Raw genomic sequence first — 20991 nt, 5'->3', positions numbered from 1 at the left:
AAAAAAATATCACGTCATGTCGTTTTGAAGTCGTCGTGGCCCAAAGGAGAAGACGTCCGTTGCATTCGTATCTAGCGATGCAACGGTGTTCGAAACCCGCAGGCGGGTACCAATTTTTCTAATGTAATATGTACTTAACAAATGTTCACGATTGACTTCCACGGTGAAGGAATAACATCGTGTAATAAAAATCAAACCCGCAAAATTATAATTTGCGTAATTACTGGTGGTAGGACCTCTTGTGAGTCCGCACGGGTAGGTACCACCACCCTGCCTATTTCTGCCGTGAAGCAGTAATGCGTTTCGGTTTGAAGGGTAGGGCAGCCGTTGTAACTATACTGAGACCTTAGAACTTACACCTCAAGGTGGGTGGCGCATTTACATTGTAGATGTCTACGGGCTCCAGTAACCACTTAACACCAGTTGGGCTGTGAGCTCGTCCATTTGATGGGTTCAAAAAAGGGAATTTTTTTTATTATCGTAAAACGTATGTAGAATATTGGTACCTATGGTATTAAGCATGTGTTACATTGACCCCTTCAAATAAGAAAAATTATGAATTATAAAAACTTTTAGAACTGTTTGAAACACGAAGCGCCTAAGCTCTTAAAACATAATTTATCATAATAATCATTGTTCCAATGTTTTAGATTTTCCAACAATGTAATCGATATTTTCAAATATAGTGTGAAACTAAAATGTCACGCTTTATGTAATTTATGAGCCAATAATTCGTGACAGCACAATGGAACTTCTTTGAACTGTCGCCATTTTTCAAACGTATTGTGGAAAATTTGTACTTTTCAAAGCAAAGATTAGGTTCCCAATAGCATTGGGGACAGAAGCCATTTCGAGGATGCAGACGTTATTGAACGTTCTGTATCGTATTGTAGTTAAATGTGGATCCTTGACGTAAAATGCTGCATTTGACATTGTTTAAATTTCATTAATAACTTAACGTATTGAATGCGAGACTAGAAATGGTGTTTAGTCCGGTGAGGCGCGGCGGGATACCCTGTGACCGCCAATAAGCCGAGTCCAGGGAGCCGCGACGGACATCGAGTGTCTGTCTTTTGACATATCTCGGAAAATAATGAGGTCACTGCTTCCGTAAGTCGCTTATTATTTTAAAGATATTTCTTGACAATATTTGCTAAAAATACTTCAACGATTTTTGGACGATACTTGATAAATTGATGCGGCCCAAGGAGAAAGTGGGCCGTGGACACATGGTGTCTGCCATGGCGTTCAACGTGTTAACCATTGATTTTGATCTCATCATAAACTTTCAATACCTTGAAACCGAGTTGCTAATATTACTATTTTTGTGACTGACTTGACTTAAATGTTTCTTTAAATGACGAAACGATCAATCATAAAACATATAATTCTTATTTATTTATTTATGTACACACAGAATAGAAGACATAGTACAGAGTAATAGGAAAATTATGTACAAAGGCACTGCTTATTTCTTTAAGAAATCTCTTCCAGCAAACCTGCGAGAGGATAATGAGAATAATAATAAAAAGTGATGAGTGTGTGTAGAACAGATAACACATAACTAAAATAACAAATACAACATGAGAATTATAGTATTCTTCTTATTATACCTATCTTATTGTAATATAATAAAATTACATTTTATTAAATTTAATTGTATGGGTTGTTTAATAGCTAATGTGTTATTATTTATCATGTTATTGTCTGTGTAATGTACAACTGAGATACATTACAGCGTCGTTGTAAACCAACAGATAACAACAGCCTTTGGTATGTATGCTTCTTGGCGACATTGTAACGAGTATACCTACTCTCGGCCTTACGTAATCACATTGGGAAATACAACACGACCGTACTTCAAATACCCATTTTCGTTTCTTAGTTACATCCGGATTAGCGTTCTTACTAGAATATATTAAAATCTTTTACTATTTCTTTTTTTTTTATAGACAATTGTGTGTGAATTTGCTATCCGTGTTACCATGGTTGCCGGAATTCGTGCTCATAAGTAAATAATATTCTTATTCTAAACATCGTCACGCACTTGGAGGCATCAGGCCATATCTTGCACTTGTCTTTTAAAAAATTCTAATCTATCTAACCGAGGCCTTAGATTTTACTTGGAGGACATGACATGCGGAGCAGCTTAGAATAAAGTCACTTCTTAACCTACCTGTAAATTGCTGGTTCTTATTAACAATCTCAAGATAAATACATACAGTGCTCTCCACAAAGAAAAAAAAACAGAAGTGGAGGATAGCCTAGATAGAAAAAAAACTTTTAGCGTTAAATTTCTCTTGCGTTTATTATTGCCATGTATGTAGTAACTCCGACGTTTCGGCTACCTTACAGTTTTCGTGGTCACGGACGTCGTACAATGACAGTTATAAACACAAGATTAAACTGTAATAATTGTTTTATTAATATCAACGACTCGAAGACGCCGAATAAAATACTATAGACACATAATAATCAGCTTAAGTTTTTTGTTGATCACAAAAGTGTTTGTGTACAATAACTTTATTTACTACCTACTTAAAATACAAAAAAAAACGTGATGGACAAACGGATGTGGTCCTCGCCTTCTTGGCTTTATTATTAAAGCGACAATGATCAATGGTACATTGCATTTCGAAGAGTGACAACACATATGAAGGAACATTTATAGAAACAAAATCTATATTTGGAAACTGGCTAAGTTATTACTATAATATTGTGTTGTTACATAATAATATAATAAGTTGTTTTCATTGACTTTAAATTAAAAGATTATCCACATTTACTCCAATGTCACTTTGTGCGTGGTCAAATAACAGATTATAATAAATACTGCTGTATTTCCTGAATTTATTATTAATTAATGCAGGTTATATAAACTGGAGATTAATCTGTAAGAGTGTTTTTAATAATGACTACTAAAAATTCGTTAGTGAATAAATTTTCTAGACTGTCGTTTTTGATACGTTAAGCATTAAACGAAATTGTAAATCATATTCTTGTTTGGGTAAAATAAGAGATCATGAATATTCGTGTAAAAAAACATGATTTTATTTTAATAAAATCACAGATAATCTCTGAGGCATACGGACGTTGTTTCATTTGCGTGAGCGTGCATTTTGATGAACGTTAATGTCAGTAAAGAGCTCGATGATTATCTGTGATTGTTTCCTGTACGAGAGGAATGGAGTTAGAATAAAATTACGAATGCGAGTTCCTATTTAATAAGATTAGATGTGCCCCGCGGTTTCAGCTGCGTTGTAATTCAGATAGAATGACACACGTTAAATTTCCTGGGATATCGACTTTATTCTTTCCCACCCTACCTCAAAACTACCAGACGATTTGTATGTCCTTTAGTACGTAAAACCACGAAATAGTGAACACATTGTCGTATTTATTTTAGTACATAAGCTAGATGTGATGATATATAAATAAATTATGTTTGTGTGAAAATTCATCCATATCCGATCAGATTGAGTAACAAACATTCGAACATGCAAACTATCAAAATGGTAAGTCGATTTAGTAATCATATGTTATAGATTGATTATTATAGATTTATAATCTACCCTGGAAACGGTAGGTAAATTAATATGATCTTTGGGAGTAATTGATTAAGCTTTGAAATAAAATGTTAAGTTTTTAGCAGCAACTGTTGACACAAGTCGTTTTGCGTTACACATGAACGAACAGACAAACAAAAAATCCGTGCTTTTTTTGTCAGAGATTTCGTAACTTTTTATTATTTTCAATATACCGACTGTACACTTGTACAATTTTATAATGGTGTAGATTTAATCTTAGCGAGGGGTTCATTCTAACGATAGAGTCATGTTGGATGCTCATCGAGGTGAGGTGAACTTGTGACCATGGCACGCACAGAGTGCGGGCGCAGAGCATGCGTGACGGATCCAACATTACCTGTAATAACACAAATACATTTGCTTCCGGATCTGTGAAGAATTACGTAGTGGTTTTTGGCAAATTATATATTTTTATATAATTAAATCACAAATGGTGACTTCTTTTTTGAGTATCGGTACTTTAAAGTGAAACTCATTGAAGGTTTGATTTGTAAGCCGGATCATTCTTCAAGATTATGTCAGTATTATCATTAGAGTTCATCAATGTCGTTTCAAAGGACAGCAGAAATTATTTTGTCGTGCACTCGATGTCGATTGAGGTTGTAAAATCTATAATTGATATAATCGCACCTTATGTTAGGTTGCTTTGCTTTGCAACAATTGCGTTAGTTACCTACATTTGTATGTACATGTGTACATTTCCTAACTTTTTGAAGTTTAGTAAATTAATTCCTTTGTTCGGATTATACTTCTAATCCCTCTGACTCTGGACAATGATATTTTGAACGTAACGATAAAATAATGATTTGTAACAATAAAGTCGTCGCGGCGTAAACATAAGACGCCAGGTGTACTGGTAATGAGCGATGCGACTTTGGAAATATCAAAATTTCTAAGGAAGAACATGCGTGCTTACAAGTATCTTTCATTATTTAAATATTATTCATTATATTATTCATCTTTTAAAATTAGTAAATTAGTGTAATTTTCGTATTTCATGGCTTCTTTACACGGGTACCTAGGTACCGCAATTTTGTCTATATCTTCCGCGAAGCGTTGCGTTTTTGGTTTGACGAGTGAGACAATAGATATATTGGCAATAGTTATTTGTTAAGGAAATTTATTAATATATTCCTTTTAATACTATATAAACTATTATATGTATGTATGTATGTGTGTATGTATGTGTGTATGTATGTATGCATGTATGTATGAATGTATGTATGTATGTATATACTTTTTGTAACTTAATATAAATTTCATTGCACCAACCACTATCCACTCTGCACTACCTTTGGTTGACTGGTAGAGAATGCCTTAGGCATTAAGTCCGCCAATGTAAATTTTACATGAAGTGTAATAAATAAAAAATAAATAAATATACCTTAATGTTGTAAAACAACGTATAGTTCGATAATTGCGTCTACGGTGTCTGTCGCCTACGGTGACAATAATTATGGCAATAAGAGAAGACCTTATATCTCAAGGTGTGTGACGTTATTTACATTATTATGTGATTGAGTTCCGATGTCTACTAAACACCGGAACCGTGAGCTGATCTGTCAAGCTAGTGCAACAAAAAGACGTAACCGATTTTATTAATTTGTAAGATACCAGAAATATATTTCGATAGCTAAACAGATATTTTAATTTGCCTCTGCATTGGTGGGGCCAGAGTTCGTTCCGGTACGCGGTCAAAACGGTCATGATTCGAGCGATACCACTGGTAATGACGATTCTGCGCGCACACGTAATCTTCTTTGTTACTTTCAAATAATTATTTATTGGTTAGAAGACTTCTTGTGCGGTCATAGGTTACAATGAGGTGAACCGGTTTTATTTTGAATTTACTTAATGAATTTCATATTACTAATTGATTTTTTAATTTATAGGTGTTAATATAACATATTTTATTTTTAGTTTATATAATAGCGAAACAGTAATGAAATTATACTGTATTACATTGATACCATTATTAACGGGTAAGTTTTTGCTTTAGATTTATAAATTTATCGCAGGCGAAACTGTAGAAGCTAACTTTAAGCATTTATAAATGTTTTACTCTGTTTATTTAGCTTTATCCACAACAAAGCTCCGGAACCCATATTAAGAATATAAATATGTCTGAGTGCGTGCGTATGACGTATCTATGTTTCGACGGAAAGTAAAACTTTCTTTGAGAAACCGCAAACACGAGGTGCAATAATTGCGTAAGAAATTTAAAACTGAACAACTTCGTTTTTTTTTTTTAAATGTCAATGAGTTTCTCTGATATTATGCTTCCGCTTGTATTATTTGGATACAAATTACGGTGAGGCAGGGCCGTGAGTACACACGTGTGTTCGCGCGCTACTCGTGACATATCAGGTCGTTTCTCTGTGTCAGGGTTTTTTGTGTTTTGTGCAGTCGATCTTAAAACTTTCACCTCACTCGGACGGAGTCTTACCAGAATTTACGTCACCGGCACGCCGGCAATTATATCATCACGAAATCAGCTGCTGGATAAGTGGCCCACTGGCACACTGCTGTGAATCGGCCGTTTTGTACAGTCTACATTGTGTTCGACGGCATCGGTCGTTAAATTACGACATTTTAAAATGTGCATCTTCATAAATGTGTATGATGTGTTACTTTATAGAGTTAAGGTACTTTATAAGAAGTTATGTATGCAGGGACGGGGCTCTTGAAGATCGAGAGGATCTTCGAATTCTGATCGACTGTTAATCAGAAGATACGACCTCCGTTAGCTTTTCTAATATTCTTCTTACACATCTTTGTATCTGTGTGCTTAGTGCGAATTTTTTAACGTTCTCGATAGCGTAAAAGTTAACTCAGATTTGTATGGAGTTGGAACGTATGCCTACGTTTGTCCCTAAGGGCGCCTCTACACGCAAACATAGTTCAAACTGCATACAAATTCGCACTAAGCACACTGCAGTCTTGCTTTCAAGAAACCGGTCGGGTCAATGTTTCAAGGCCTTAGTTTTTGATCAACTTTTTCAAATATCACTCTCTTATTGTCTAATGTCTTAATGTAAACGATGGCACTCAAAGTATAGTAACTCATAGACATCTACAACCTAAATGCCGCCACCCACCTTGAGATATGAGATCTAAGGTCTCAGAATAGTTACAACGGCTGCCCCACCCTTCAAACCGGAACGCGTTACTGCTTCACGGCAGAAATAATGTGATACCTACCCGTGCGGACTCACAAAACGTTCTACCACCAGTAATTACGTAAACTATAACTTTGCGGGTTTGATTTTTACTACAAGATGTTATTCCGACACCGTGGATGTCAATCGTGAATATTTGTTAAGCATGTATTTCATTAGATAAATTGGTACTTCTCAGCAAGATTCCAACACCGGTGCATCGCTAGATACAAATTCAATGGACGTCTTACCCTTTAGGCCATGACGAATATCAGCCCACCTATGTCAATCAATAAAAACATTATTAATATAAACTAGGTGATAGGTGAAAACTGTGAAAACGTGCTAATTCAAAAATATTTATCAGGTTTTAAAGTTGAAAATCATAAATTTACGAAATAGGGCAATTAAAAAAAAGGTTTTTTTACTTTCGCGTTATTTTGTTTTCCGTTTTTTTTTCAGTCTGTTTACATTAATTTGTATTTGCGAACTTCAACCTATCACTGTTGTCATTATTTTGGCACTAATTTTTGAGATTTCATAGATCATGTGCGTGAAAAACGGTTTATCTATACTAATATTATAAAGAGGAAAGATTTGTTTGTTTCGAATAGGCTCCGAAACTACTGGACCGATTTGAAAAATTATTTTTCCATTAGAAGCCGACATTGTCCTTGATGAACATAGGCTACTTTTTTTTAAATTTATTTTATTTTATTTTTTTGGTTTCATGTGTGTTTTAATGTTTCCGAAGCGAAGCGAAGGCGGGTCGCTAGTACATAATAACACTTAATATTTAGATGGTTTCCGTTGATAATCGCAAAACACCTCGGATTGCGATATTTTTCATGTATTTTGTAAAAAAAGCTACGGCCTTTAAGATTGTTATTCGTCAAATATGTTTTGTTTTATTGCTTCTGTAATTTCATGCCGAAAAATCGCGTATAAATTACATACGCTAAGCCTTTGTTATTTGCGGTAACACAACAATTGTGGTTCCTTTCCATCCGCTTGGGCGGCTCATGGCATAAATTAAACTTTGTAGTGCAATCTTCAAAACAAACAATATGTTGTTTCGTAATAAGTGTGTAATGGATAATATTTAATACGATTGGTAAGGTATGATATTCTTTTCGGCTTCACTGTAATTGCCTATATTTGTGTTTATTATTATTATATTTATCCACGAATTATAGATTCGCCAGTGTAAGCGAACAAGATTATGATCTCGATATCAAATGACGAATAGGCATTCGGGAGATAATTCATATATTAGAATAAATAGGTGCTTATAAAAGTGCATAGGCGTTTACACGTAGGCCTATATTATCCGTGTCTGATGAAATAAAAATAATTGTATTTTTTGCAATTGATGGACAAAGAAGATTTACAATTTCGAGCAGGTGGAACATTTCGGTCTTCGAATAATCTGTCTTATATAATCAGTACTATATATTTAATTGTAATTAGTGTAATAAAATACGTCTAATATTTTATTTTAAAACTAGATAGGTTTGTACGGGCGCATAGACTATGTAAACTAACATTGATTTATGTATATTAAATTAAAATATCACCTAATAAACATTTGTAATGTCGCCAATAAAAACAAAAATGTAGACATTGAATACTATATAAGCTCATTACATATATGCTTACAGAGCCATCGAAATATTTATCTCATGTAAGTTATATGACAGGCCTCACCTGTTTTCAATGAAGGTCTTGTACTTTTCTCTTTTCATTGCCACGTGGTTACTCAGTTTAGGCGCGTTTCACTGTTCATTACACAACACGCGCACATCACATTCGACGCACATATGACATTATTACATAAACACTTATTACCATTTAGAATAATTCACAGAATGTCTCATGACTACACCTTAACACGACCCTGTAACAAAAATAATATTGAAATTAGTTACGCATGTAAATATTGCAATTTAAGAATTTGCAAGAAGTTTGTGTTGTTAGTACTTGGAGCCTGATTCAGCCGGAATAATATTTTGAGTTAAATATCTATATATTAATACGTGAAGCAAAAAGTTTGTATCCCTTTTTACGAAAATTGCGCGAGGAGTATGAAATTTTCTACACTTATAGAGAATATAGAGAAGAAGTGCACAATGCTAATATTTTTTTTAAATAATGCATAAAAGATACATTAAATCAATAAAGAAAACATTACAAACACTACATGCCATGTATTTGACGCACACATGCATGCATACTATTTAATAACAATAAACTTTTGTTCTTCACGTCTGTTGTCAAATTGAGAATAGATTAAATATTGTTTGTCTGTGTTAATATTTTTTATAGTGTAGTCTTGGCGAAATTTCTGATTATAGAAGTATAAAATACAATCATAATAGTGTACAAACTTACAATTCCAATTAATTATAGTCGAATTTCGACTACTGCGGGACCTCTAGTAACGTTAATTACAGATATATTTTACATAATGGTATAATATGTTTCTGATGAAAAGACATAACGATTACTACGTGAAAGAAACATTATGTAATTGTTGAAATTGAAGTTATGGGTTAAGGGTTAATGTGTTCAATAGATTTTAAAGTATACTGTTAATGTTCATGTGAGTAGCTGTTAATAAATTGTGTCATTAGCTTTCAGATTTCAATCAACAAAGTGCGTTTCTATATGCTACATCTACGTTTCGCGGTGAGTTAATTGACGTACCACACTTTCTTGAGAAACAAGGTGCAGTAATAGTCACTGTGGCAATCTTTCGCGCTGCCTGGGGACTTTTTTTTCGGATCCGGGGGGGTCGAACCTCTTACGAGGTATGTAGGATTTGACGATCTGCTGATGTTGGGAGCAGACCGCGGGAGTTTTAGGGCCCTACCGCACTAAACGACTCCCCTGCACTCTTACACCCGACGTCCGATCTCCGTCCGGGGTCAAAAATCCGATCGGAGTAGGGAGGTTTCGGCAGTCAACACTACAACCAGACTCGCAACGCCACCTAGAGGACGCCCGACTGACGACGGGTCGTCGAGGCGATAGTCGACGACGCCGGTCTCCACGGTACGGCACTACTACTACCAAGCCGCCCGGGGTTGCCTGGGGACACTTCAAGTAGTTACAAAATGAATGTAACATATTGGGCTACTCATTTCTCCGAAGCAAAAGAAAATTTTAAAGTCAAAATTGTGATTAAAGCCAAATTAAAAAATATTTAACGAGTGTCGTTTCTAACGTAACTTCAGAACATGACTCTGTGAATACAATTTATCAATTATTCTAGATCACGTCGAGAGCAAAACATCGTTAGTGTCTCGAGAGTAGATCGTGAGAAGCTATGTCGCGTCACTCGCTCGTTCTGTAACATAGTTGATTACAATACAAATATTTATATACGAGTCGTGGATTCAAATAAGTCTCACTGTGTCGAAATACAAGCAAATTAAGTTACAGCCTTAGAATGGTAAAACTTTCAATTGATTTTAATCGCAAGCTTATCTCTTTCAATAGAATAAGTTATGGAAATATATATTAAATGCGAGGAAACATGTAGAGCAATTTAGAGTTTTGACAATTCTGGAAAACGAAATGAAATAATATCAGATTTTAGTTGTCAAAAACTTTGGGGAGTTTGTGAGAATAGAGAAAAGTATGCAGAGTTCGGTTAAAAGATTTATTTGTTGTTGTATCACTTGTTTATGTGTAAGTCAATTGTACACTTTACAATAATAACTGTGAATTTGGATTTAGGTTTTTTTTTTGTTTTTTTTATTGCTTAGATGGGTGGACGAGCTCACAGCCCACCTGGTGTTAAGTGGTTACTGGAGCCCATAGACATCTACGACGCAAATGCGCCACCAACCTTGAGATATAAGTTCTAAGGTCTCAGTATGGTTAAAACGGCTACCCCACCCTTTAAACCGAAGTGCATTGCTGCTTAGCGGGAGAAATAGGCAGGGTACCTACCCGTACGGACTCACAAGAGGTCCTACCACCAGTAAACACCAGAGATATTTTATGTATCAAACACCAGAGATATTTGAAGTTCTCTAAGTTCTATTATAAAGGGTGGATCAATTTTGATGTTTTTTCGGTGCGTTTGAGTCCCTGAATCGTTTATATTTTCTATTAGACCCAATAGATTGCTTTGTAATAACGCACTGGATCTTTTTTCCTATTTTTAAGATGGTTTTCAGTGCGTGACATTGTCGACTAGGCTCGCTTATTTTAATATAAATCAGGATGCTTTATCCTGCTTTAAAATGGTATTTTACGAGCACTTTAATGTAGATTGCAAAAGTCGACCTCGCCAGGAGCCGGCGGCTGAGTACGCCATTTGCGCGGTCGAATCCGAAGCCGCTATATAATTATTCATTACGCTAATGGATCTTAGATCGCGGCCGAATGTATTTCGGCCTTTGTCACGACTTGATAACGTGAGTTTATTTATTACTACCAGTATATGTGTCCGTTGGATATTGGAAGCTATCGTTTAAAAAATTTGTATTCTCTAAATGTGCAACAAAATTGTTTATATATATTCTAAACACGTTTTTGTGCCTTTACTGGTGGTAGGACCTCTTGTGAGTCCGCACGGGTAGGTGCCACCTCCCTGCCTATTTCTGCCGTGAAGCAGTAATGCGTTTCGGTTTGAAGGGTGGGGCAGCCGTTGTAACTGTAGAACTGTAACCTTAGAACTTGTATCTCAAGGTGCGTGGCGCATTTACGTTGTAAATGTCTATGGGCTCCAGTAACCGCTTAACACCAGGTGGGCTGTAAGCTCGTTCACTCATCTAAGCAATAAAAAAAAAAAAAAAACCTTTCTTTTACATTACGTATAATACAATAAATACAACGTACGTTTGTATGTCTTTATTTCTTTAGCGTCATACCAACCCTTGTTTCATACGAAACTTACTATTTTCTTATTTAAAACTCATATCTGAAAATATCCACAGAGCGACAAGTACATGATCTTAGGTAATTTAAGTAAACAAGAGGAAAACGCAATCTCGAACATGACGATTAAGATCTTTTCTGACACTAGCTGCGTGACGCTGATTCTGATGCCTTCGACATTTGTCTAACGCATTGCAACACATCTGAAATCACATAATGAAAGTGCGCTAAATGTCATATGTTATGATGATTATGGTAGGCGGTGTAAATAGTTTCATTTGTAAGTCTGTGCTGTAAATCAAGCGACACTTTCTGTTTGCATAATTTTGCATAAATATTTATTGCTACATATGCATAGTACCTACGTGTATTTTTGTGTTATGTTTTATTTCAACTTTAATTTAATTTAGTACATTATTTTTGTAGTTAGCTTTCCCCGCACTATCAAAATAACTAAAATAACTAAAATCAAAAAGGATAATGTAAGTCTAATTTTTTTAATGTCGATAACTCTTTTAGAACTTAACAGACTTAATAGAACAGTTAACTTAATACTAATTTACTTATACTAATTAATTTTAGGACCTCTTGTGTGTCCGCACGGGTAGGCACCACCACCCCGCCTATTTCTGCCGTGAAGCAGTAATGCGTTTCGGTTTGAAGGACGGGGCAGCCGTTGTAACTATATATAACACCTTAGAACTTATATCTCAAGGTGGGTGGCGCATTTACATTGTAGATGTCTATGTGCTCCAGTAACCATTTAACACCAGGTGGGCTGTGAGCTCGTCCACCCCTCTAAGCAATAAAAAATAATAATAATAGAACAGTTAACTTAGTACTAATTAACTTATACTAATTAACGTAATAGAACAGTTTTTGCGTCGCTCTGTATATTCTTTTAATTTTTTATCCGTCACGTAAATGCCAAATTTCTACTAATTAATTTTAATATTTAATTTTCTTCTACCATAAATAATGCAAATGTATTCGTGATCAGGATTTCAATATAAACATTTTCTGATAAAATTAGTCATTTTTTTAAACGTATGAATGTGATTACTGGAGTGACTAGTTGATCGATATCTTCTATAATACTAGTGCTTTGATAACTTTCATTTAAGAGTTGAATGAACCAAGATTAGTATTCAAAGAATTTTGATGTATTTTTGTTTTAATTATGGGACATGATAGTTCAATCGCCTCGTTGGTAAAGTGCTCTACGATCCTAATGACTAATGTATCATGGTATTTTAGTTCTATTCCTGAACGAATACTTTTTTTGAAAATAAATATTATGTTATTATTTAGTAGTTAGGGTTTGGATATTTTGGAAATGTCTAGTATGATTTCGCCACCCTTAGTTTCAGGCTGTTGAACAAGATATATTTAAAACTGGAACTTCGATTCCTTTTTATTTTTGTTTGTTGTACTCGGAATATGAACTCATTTTTTATCTCCCTTTAACAGAGTTGGCCGGAATGTTTTTAATAATAATTTTGTCTATTGCAAAATTGTATCATTATTTAGGTGCTATCTCTCAATTATGTAAGCAATCCCACGGAATATCTTGAGAAAGGATTGTCTATATATTTTTAAGCTATTGCATAGCTTTTATCACGGGCCTTGAGCGCGGCGACCGAATCATGAAATTCCGTAACGAAAGAAACCTAACACCCCTCACTCCGCCTACCATGTAGCTTGGGTTCAACACATTCACAAGTTGCGCTTGTGTAGTGTTTGTGAATAAGCGCGTGGCGTGACGTCACACTGCATGCGCATCATGAAAAGTCTGCCCATCTCTCACTCGCGCGGTCTAGCTTATGAGTGTGAAGGGGACAGTTAAGGTTTTGCTTTTATTAATGTTTAATATAGCGTGGTTTTGTTTTATTATTGTTTTAATATTAAATTATAATTGCATAAGTTGATAAAAAATGCTATGCAATAGCCTTACCGCGGCAGTTCCCGAGTGCCACACGTTTTTTTAAAAAATCCATTGATTTAATCGATTTATGTCGATGAGGCAGTAATAAGAGTCTTTAGCGTGAGCGTGAGATTTGCGCAACGGTGGTCGCACAAACATTCATCACGGGCGTCCTTGCCCGAAATTCTTCTTTAACTACAACGTCACCCTCTCGTTTGTAATCATAGTATTCAAAGTTTATTTGCCGTTGTCCTGTATATGATAATCACCGTTTCAAAGTCAATGAAAAACCTTTTTAGTGCATAAGATGTGAGGATAATTTCTCAACTCTCTATCTCTCTCGATTATAAAGGGAATGCTACGATTCTTCTTGGAAAATGGGGTACAAGTTTTGTATAAGGACTAATGTTATACTGGGCCCAAAATCGGTTAGGACGTGCATAATTAAAAACAGTTTAACCGGTAAAACTATATATTTTTTAATTTTAAATTAACATCATACCTTGACAGCGTAACTAAGGACTCGAAACTTGTTAGTTCGCACAGACAATCATAGAGAAGTTGCTCACAGAACTTTAACTTATTAACAACTTAGTTATTATTATTTATTACCTTTGGATAAACTGGTGCTTCAGATATAGATCGTATTATAGTACAGTTCGAACTCATTGTATGCTGGACTCCCAGAGTAATATTTGATTACGAGATTAGTAAAAAAATATATCGTAACTAATCGTGTGTCTGGAATATGTGCCTAAATAGATTTAAGCCTTGCGCACCCCATATTTTTTAAATTTTATGAGATCGACAAACTTGTAAGATAATTTATGTTTCGCCGCTTTGTAGTAATTATTTGAAATTATTTATGTTATAAGGCCAGGCCAACCAACGGGCAAGATGCTTTAAAGTAACAGCTGTGATTATTCAGACATAAACCGTATTGGTTTTAAGCTCCGATCGGATAGTAAATGGGAAGCGCTGTCCATGCATATGGGACACAGCCAAACTTAAGTGCATTAAATGCGGATGAAAACACGCGAGTGCCTTTTCACTATTAAAATCTCAAAGCATGCCTGCACCTGTGAGAACGACACTTTACTGACAATGGTTAGCAGGTCCGTGGGCCTAAACCTCGTGATTGTTTAAACGAGCGATCACAATAATAATTAATGTTTAAAACAATCGACAATCGTGCGAGAGAAGGTTATACCCAGCACTTGAATGTAATTTTTGAACATGGTGAATTGATTATATAAAAATCTCGTATATAATATGATTATTATATACGAGTATAAGTAGTATAAGTTATATACGAGTAGTACGGTAAGTAGTATTGATATACTACTTACCCATTCTGGCAAAATCAAGTATTTGTTGTGACATCAAGTTAAACGCGCATTGCATAATGCGCTGCTATTTTTTTATTACCTTTCAGTCAAATTCAATTTATACATGATACATACACATACATAAATATATACATAAAGTAAGTTTCTCAATATTTTATTGAATTAGAAGCTAAAATGATTAAGCTACTGTGAAGAAAAGAAACACCTGTAATATTCTAATATAATAATTATGATAAAGGTAATGTTATTACATTGTACTGAACCTATAAATAAATAAAATTCTTTCCTCAATATTGACATATTTCTGTTGATGACAATTTACGAAGTTTTCTACGAAGGCACATAATTGAAGATCTGGTAGTTGATATTTAGCTTTGGTAATGAATGGTTGTTCATCGAACCCGCTGCCCAGAGCATATGGAAGCGTCTTCTCAAACACAACATCTCAACATTATTGACATTCGTGAGCGGTCACCCAACCTACGAGTTCATATTTTTCAGTCGTAAAAAAATTAATCGAGAATATCAGCGGTTTTAACAGTCTGGATTTGTTTTTTAGGGAAATATTCGGATTCATACATATTTGCGTGGATCAATTGCGTATTCATTCCCGTTTGATAAGGGAGTCGTGGTATATAAAGATAGATATCGTCGACGTCAAAACCCCAATGATCTCGAGCTGGTTACTTAAATTATTATTATTTATTATTTATTTATTTATTATCTATAGATGATATACCAATAAATATATTTAATGAATGTAAAATCCAAACGAATATAACTATATAAGCAGCGTTCAAATTGAATAGATTTTTGATTGTCTGTGTTGATTTATGTGTATAAGTTTCATCATACAAAAAATTATAATGTGTTGTTTGAAGATGCTCTAAATATCGAGGTCATCATACTATTTGAAATTTTATTATAATATGAAAACTGACTCAACTAGTTTAACTATTAAACTTTAATAGATTAAGATTTTTGTGTCATTGACGCTGTGGTTTTTTATGGTCATAAAATCTGGAAGATCAATTACCTACATATATGTATATCACAACAAGGTTGTTTATTTCCCAAAACATCATAAAATTCAGATCGTTTGTATTAGTAGAGTCATAATGTCGCTAGTAAAACTTTGGATAAATGTGTTCTAGAATTTTGCTTCGGATTTTACGTGTCGTAATATAATAATTAAAACCATTTTTCCTACAGCCCATAAGATCCCCCGGCATTTTCAATACATGGTTAATTAAATTATATATCGTCTAATTTGTTGTCTTTGATTATTTAGTTATTGTGGTGAGTACCATAAAATTTCAAGGAATCGAAGTTTTTGCTATGAAATACATATCTTAAATATACATACCATTACTGAGTACATAAAACGTCTCTCCGAATTCTTGAAGAGAACATGTAAGTGTAATTTACAATAATTACTGCAACAAAATGTGCGTTTACTCAATTTAATATTTAGAAATTTTCACTATCTCTCTTCATTTAATCTTATTCTAAAATAATCTTTATTTCAATCAATTATAAACATTTCCCTTATATTATTTTTTTCGCGTAATTTGACATAACCAAATGGACACCTATTACGTATTAAAAACTATTGCATAAAAATTGTTACAGTTAATGATACCTTATTAAGTAGATGCATACACGAAATATCAACCGTTTGTAATTGTTAAACCTCCGAATGTTTCTTCATAAAGAGGTCATTGCACGGGCGAGGCACGGTTGGTGATTATTTAAATGGATTTAATTAGTTGCTCCCTTAAAAGTTACATTGAGCAGTTCATGCTTGCTTGTTATCTGTTACTTTAATAAGTGTTTTGTGGAAAAATAAGAGTGCCTTCAAAATAAGCAATCTAGAATAATTGTCAGTTTTAATTTATTATGAAAAAAAGCTCTTCAAAATTGACAGAGTACTTCTACTGCAAGACTTTTCTCTTGGTTTTCTTTTTTATTATTATTATTTTCCCTACCAATTTGCTCATAGTCTAAGGGGCTATTCCAGCTACGCCCGGACGAGACTCTAAAATTAAAGTTGTATTGTAAACTTTTCTAGGTCATTCTTGTTTGTTCTTTTTGTACGATGCCTTTACGGGCTAGGAGATGTAAAAAAAACACATGATTTACTTAAATCCTAACAATAAGATTTACAAAACGAATAATAAATAACATTTATCTGGTATATTAATCGGATTGGTATATTAAGCTAACTGTAAAACTTAAACTATCTGTGACGTATGAACGAAATAATTTGATTTTTTTATTAACAATTTTTGATCTACACGTCAAAGATTGCTATTTTATGACATTGGCAGACTAATAAAAAACTAAAAAGCGAATTCTTATAAAATACCGTTGTCATTATGACATATTCATTACAACTGCCGCTGTCACTGAACAAGGGTGGGGTAGCCGTTGTAACTATACTGAGACCTTAGAACTTATATCTCGAGGTGGGTGACGCATTTACGTTGTAGATGTCTATGGGCTCCAGTAATCAGGTGGGCTGTGAGCTCGTCCACACAACAAAGCAATAAAAAAAAACAAGCATTTACTTTTTTTTCCTCTACTTATTCGCTGGTAGCCTAATAGGCTATTCCAGTTACACCCGGACGGATAGATGAGCTCACGGGCTCAACATTACATAATTTGCTAACACTAGCCCTAGCAAGAGCAGCGCTTCGTAGAATCTACCACCGGATCGGAAACGCGACCCACTAAGAAGATCCGGCGAGAAACTCAGGGGGCTGTGTCTATGGGTTAGTTCGCTCGTCGAACTCTTCGTCGTAATCGACGAGTTCAACGAGGACGGTGACAGGTGCTTGTGAGGCCTAAAGGCACCGAGAATGAACCCGAGGAATTCGACAAGACATATTTCGGGCGACGGCGGCTTTACGTTGCCCCGTCGCGGTCAGTGTGCTTAGTGCGAGTTTTTTAACGTTCTCGATAGCGTAAAAGTTAATCCAACTTTGTATGCAGTTGGAACAGCGCCCCTAGCGGCAAACGTAGGCAAACGATCCCATTCCATACAAATATGAGTTAACTTTTACGCTATCGAGAACGTTAAGAAACTCGCACTAAGCACACAGATAAGAGCAATTACTGTATAGAAAATATTCGGTTCGATTTTATTATTATTTAGAACACGCGCAGATTTATCGTGGTGAAATTTCGTCACTTATAAGACTAGTCTTCTAATCTTTATCGATTAGGATCCGTGAGTGACAATCTTTATAATTCAACTGAATAGTCAAAGGCGATAATTATGTAATGTGTGCATATTAAGTTTTTCAAGAGATCAAAATCGCATTTTTATTGTTTAACGGCTGACCCACCCTTCAAACCGGAACCTATGAGTGCTTCGTGGCACAAATAGGCAGAATGATGGTACATACCCGTGCGAAATTATAATACGTCATCAGCAACATACAATACGGTATCCCACAAAACAATACCTTACCCCCAATGTAAATTTTCATTGAATAGTAGAACAATTAATCTGTCTTTGAGTTTAAAAGGTAAGACAGTCATTGAACCATTAGAATTGAGGCTTTGAGCACGTGTCTGAGGGTAGGTAACGGGCGCCATTCAGATAATTTTTTGTGTGGTGCCTATAAGCTCCAGTGATCGCTTAAATGAGGTGGGCTATGAAATCATCTGCCCACCCATAGTATGTTAAATATGCATTTAATTTTTAATTAAGTACTCAACGGTAGGCAGCGGCTTGGCCCTGCCCGTGTCATTGCTGAAGTCCATGGGCGACGGTAACCACTCCGTATGCTCGTCTGCCTACAAGGGCAATAAAAAATAAAAACAAAAAAAGATTTTTCTCGGACAAATCTGAAAATAGACTAGCTTAAGCTTTTGTGTTAGAATTATTCTGAATTCAGTGTTAATTACAGCTAACAGCAACACTAGTGTATTGTCTATTTTGTTTGAAACAATTTGCAATAGTGTCAAAAATTTACGGTCTTACAAAATTCTTCGTCAATAATAAGGCGTTGCTTTCTTGATTCTTGCGACGTTCGTTTAAGCAATATTATTCACCTTTTGCCTGTCAACGTCTCGCTGATAGGAATTTCAGTGCAGATAACGTTGTCTGTTTTTTTTTTTTTTTAGAAATGTCTCAGTGACAAATTGACTTGTCATTTCAAAATTCGAGGTTCACTATTTAAAGCAAATATTTATGTTGGTAAATTTCACAGTAGCCAATGAGACGAGTGGTGTAATGACTGTACCGAGGTGTCAAGTTAATAATAATTCACAAAACGAAGGCTGTGATTTAGAAACCTGAAATATTGGTTTACATGGCCAATCTCAACAGACGTTGAAACTTGCAGCACGACTGGTTTGCGGGTTACGGCTATTAATAAAGATTATTGATTTTAAACTAATAAATGTTTATTTAGAGCGGTCATTGCATCAAACTAGTAATGAGACGCGGGCGAAACGTTTTTAAATCGTAATATTATTGCTTAAAATGAATTAATAAACGACATTTTCATTTATTTATTTTATAAGGCAAAGGCATGGCTTAGTTGAGCTTTAAAATAAAGTTAATAAAAAAATATTTCGTATCTAATGGCAACATTAGATCAGAATACGATACGCTTTAAATTTCAATTGAGGACAAGGATTTCGGCTTAGGCAGTGCGCGGCCGGGCTGAGTGCAGCCGCATCCGATTATAATAATAATTATCCGATATCCCGCTTCGCCGACTGTAATATCTCACACACCTGCACAGTGGACCGGCGGCCGCGACTGTCCTGTTGACGTACGTAATGCACGCATACGGATATCCAGCGGATGAAAACGAGTTTAGCTTAGCACTACACTAGCACCGGGAAATGTCGTGTTGTAAAATTACGGAGGTCGCCGGCAGAGAGCGCCGTCGCCGCGCGATCGCTTAAAACTAAGCCCGCGCTCACTCTGTGCACTGCGACACGCCGCGCCGCTCCTGCAACTCCGTAGAACGAAAGTGCGTTAGAAAAGGACGACTATAGTCGGATTTTTAATTAGACGAAGCCAGCTGACAGTAGCTAATGTCACTTTGTGAAATAATGTTGCTATATTTAAAGTAATAGTGATGCGTTCAGTTCTCGTTCAATCACATAAATGAACAATGAGTGTGAAGAGTTAATCATTAATTTCAAACTATAAAAGAATATTATTTATATTTTACAATAAAATTGTATTAAAGTGATCCAATATAATAATATGTTACTAGTAGTATGTAACTACAATCATTTTTTTTATTTTCATTACCTATGTACCTATAATTGTTATATTTTATACATCTATAGTTTCAACTATATGATGCATTGGAAATAGGACAGTCTTACAAGCTTCCTCGCAACGTTTTTCTTAATGTTTAAAACACTCGGTATTCAGTACAGGTAGATACCATAGGAACATAATGTTTCGTCGAAAACTCGTTGGTATGTACAAAGCACGGCTAAAATTCGAACCCCGTGCCCGATATCGGCAGTTCGGCACACTAACTATTCACTAGACAATCGAGGCAATTTCATTAATTCAGGAGTTTTTTCAATCGTTCACTTTGTCACAACACTATTTTTATTTCATGAAAAACTGACAACCCAGTAAACGTCAGTTTACTTCGTCTAATAAAAAATCCGACTATAGTCATATCTTTCTTTTGTTCACAATATGAAAACACACAAATAGCTTTCATATTGACAGTCTGAACGTTAAATCAGTATTCCGTTAACGATTGTTTGTAAAGCGCTTCAATTTTGACTCTATATGCACGAACGGCACGAGTCGGGTTGCAATACGACAGTATCGACACTGTCTCCTTATTTTATCCCATACTAAATAGCATAGATTATACACTTAATATATTTGAGCTAAATAGCTTCACGGTTTCACTATGATCGTCTCTTCAAAACTTTGCCTCCGCGCTGCGCTGTTAGCAGCGGAAAGAAGTCATTATGAGAAAAGGTAGAATGGTTGATACAGTAATACAGTACAGTTCCTATGTACATATACCTAAGTATATTTCAACTATTCACTATTTCAAAAATATTCTAGTTATACTTAGTAT

At 35.1% G+C, this 20991-nt stretch overlaps 1 protein-coding gene across 1 annotated transcript in view; it reads right to left on the bottom strand.

Moving 5' to 3' along the window:
* The window catches only part of mol (dual oxidase maturation factor 1 mol), a 70499-nt gene extending 50661 nt beyond the window's left edge, over nucleotides 1-19838 (bottom strand). The window contains exons 1-2 of the mRNA XM_028183585.2: nucleotides 19661-19838; nucleotides 8453-8642 (exon numbers count right to left, since the gene is read on the bottom strand). The gene's annotated coding sequence lies outside the window, so the exon portion shown is untranslated. The remainder of the gene's footprint in view (nucleotides 1-8452; nucleotides 8643-19660) is intronic.
* Nucleotides 19839-20991: the final 1153 nt, after the last annotated feature.

This window comes from Bombyx mandarina, chromosome 08 (genome assembly GCF_030267445.1).
Source record: "Bombyx mandarina strain Sakado chromosome 08, ASM3026744v2".
NCBI classification, from domain to species: Eukaryota; Metazoa; Arthropoda; class Insecta; order Lepidoptera; family Bombycidae; genus Bombyx; species Bombyx mandarina.
This window is presented reverse-complemented; position numbering and strand designations above follow the sequence as displayed.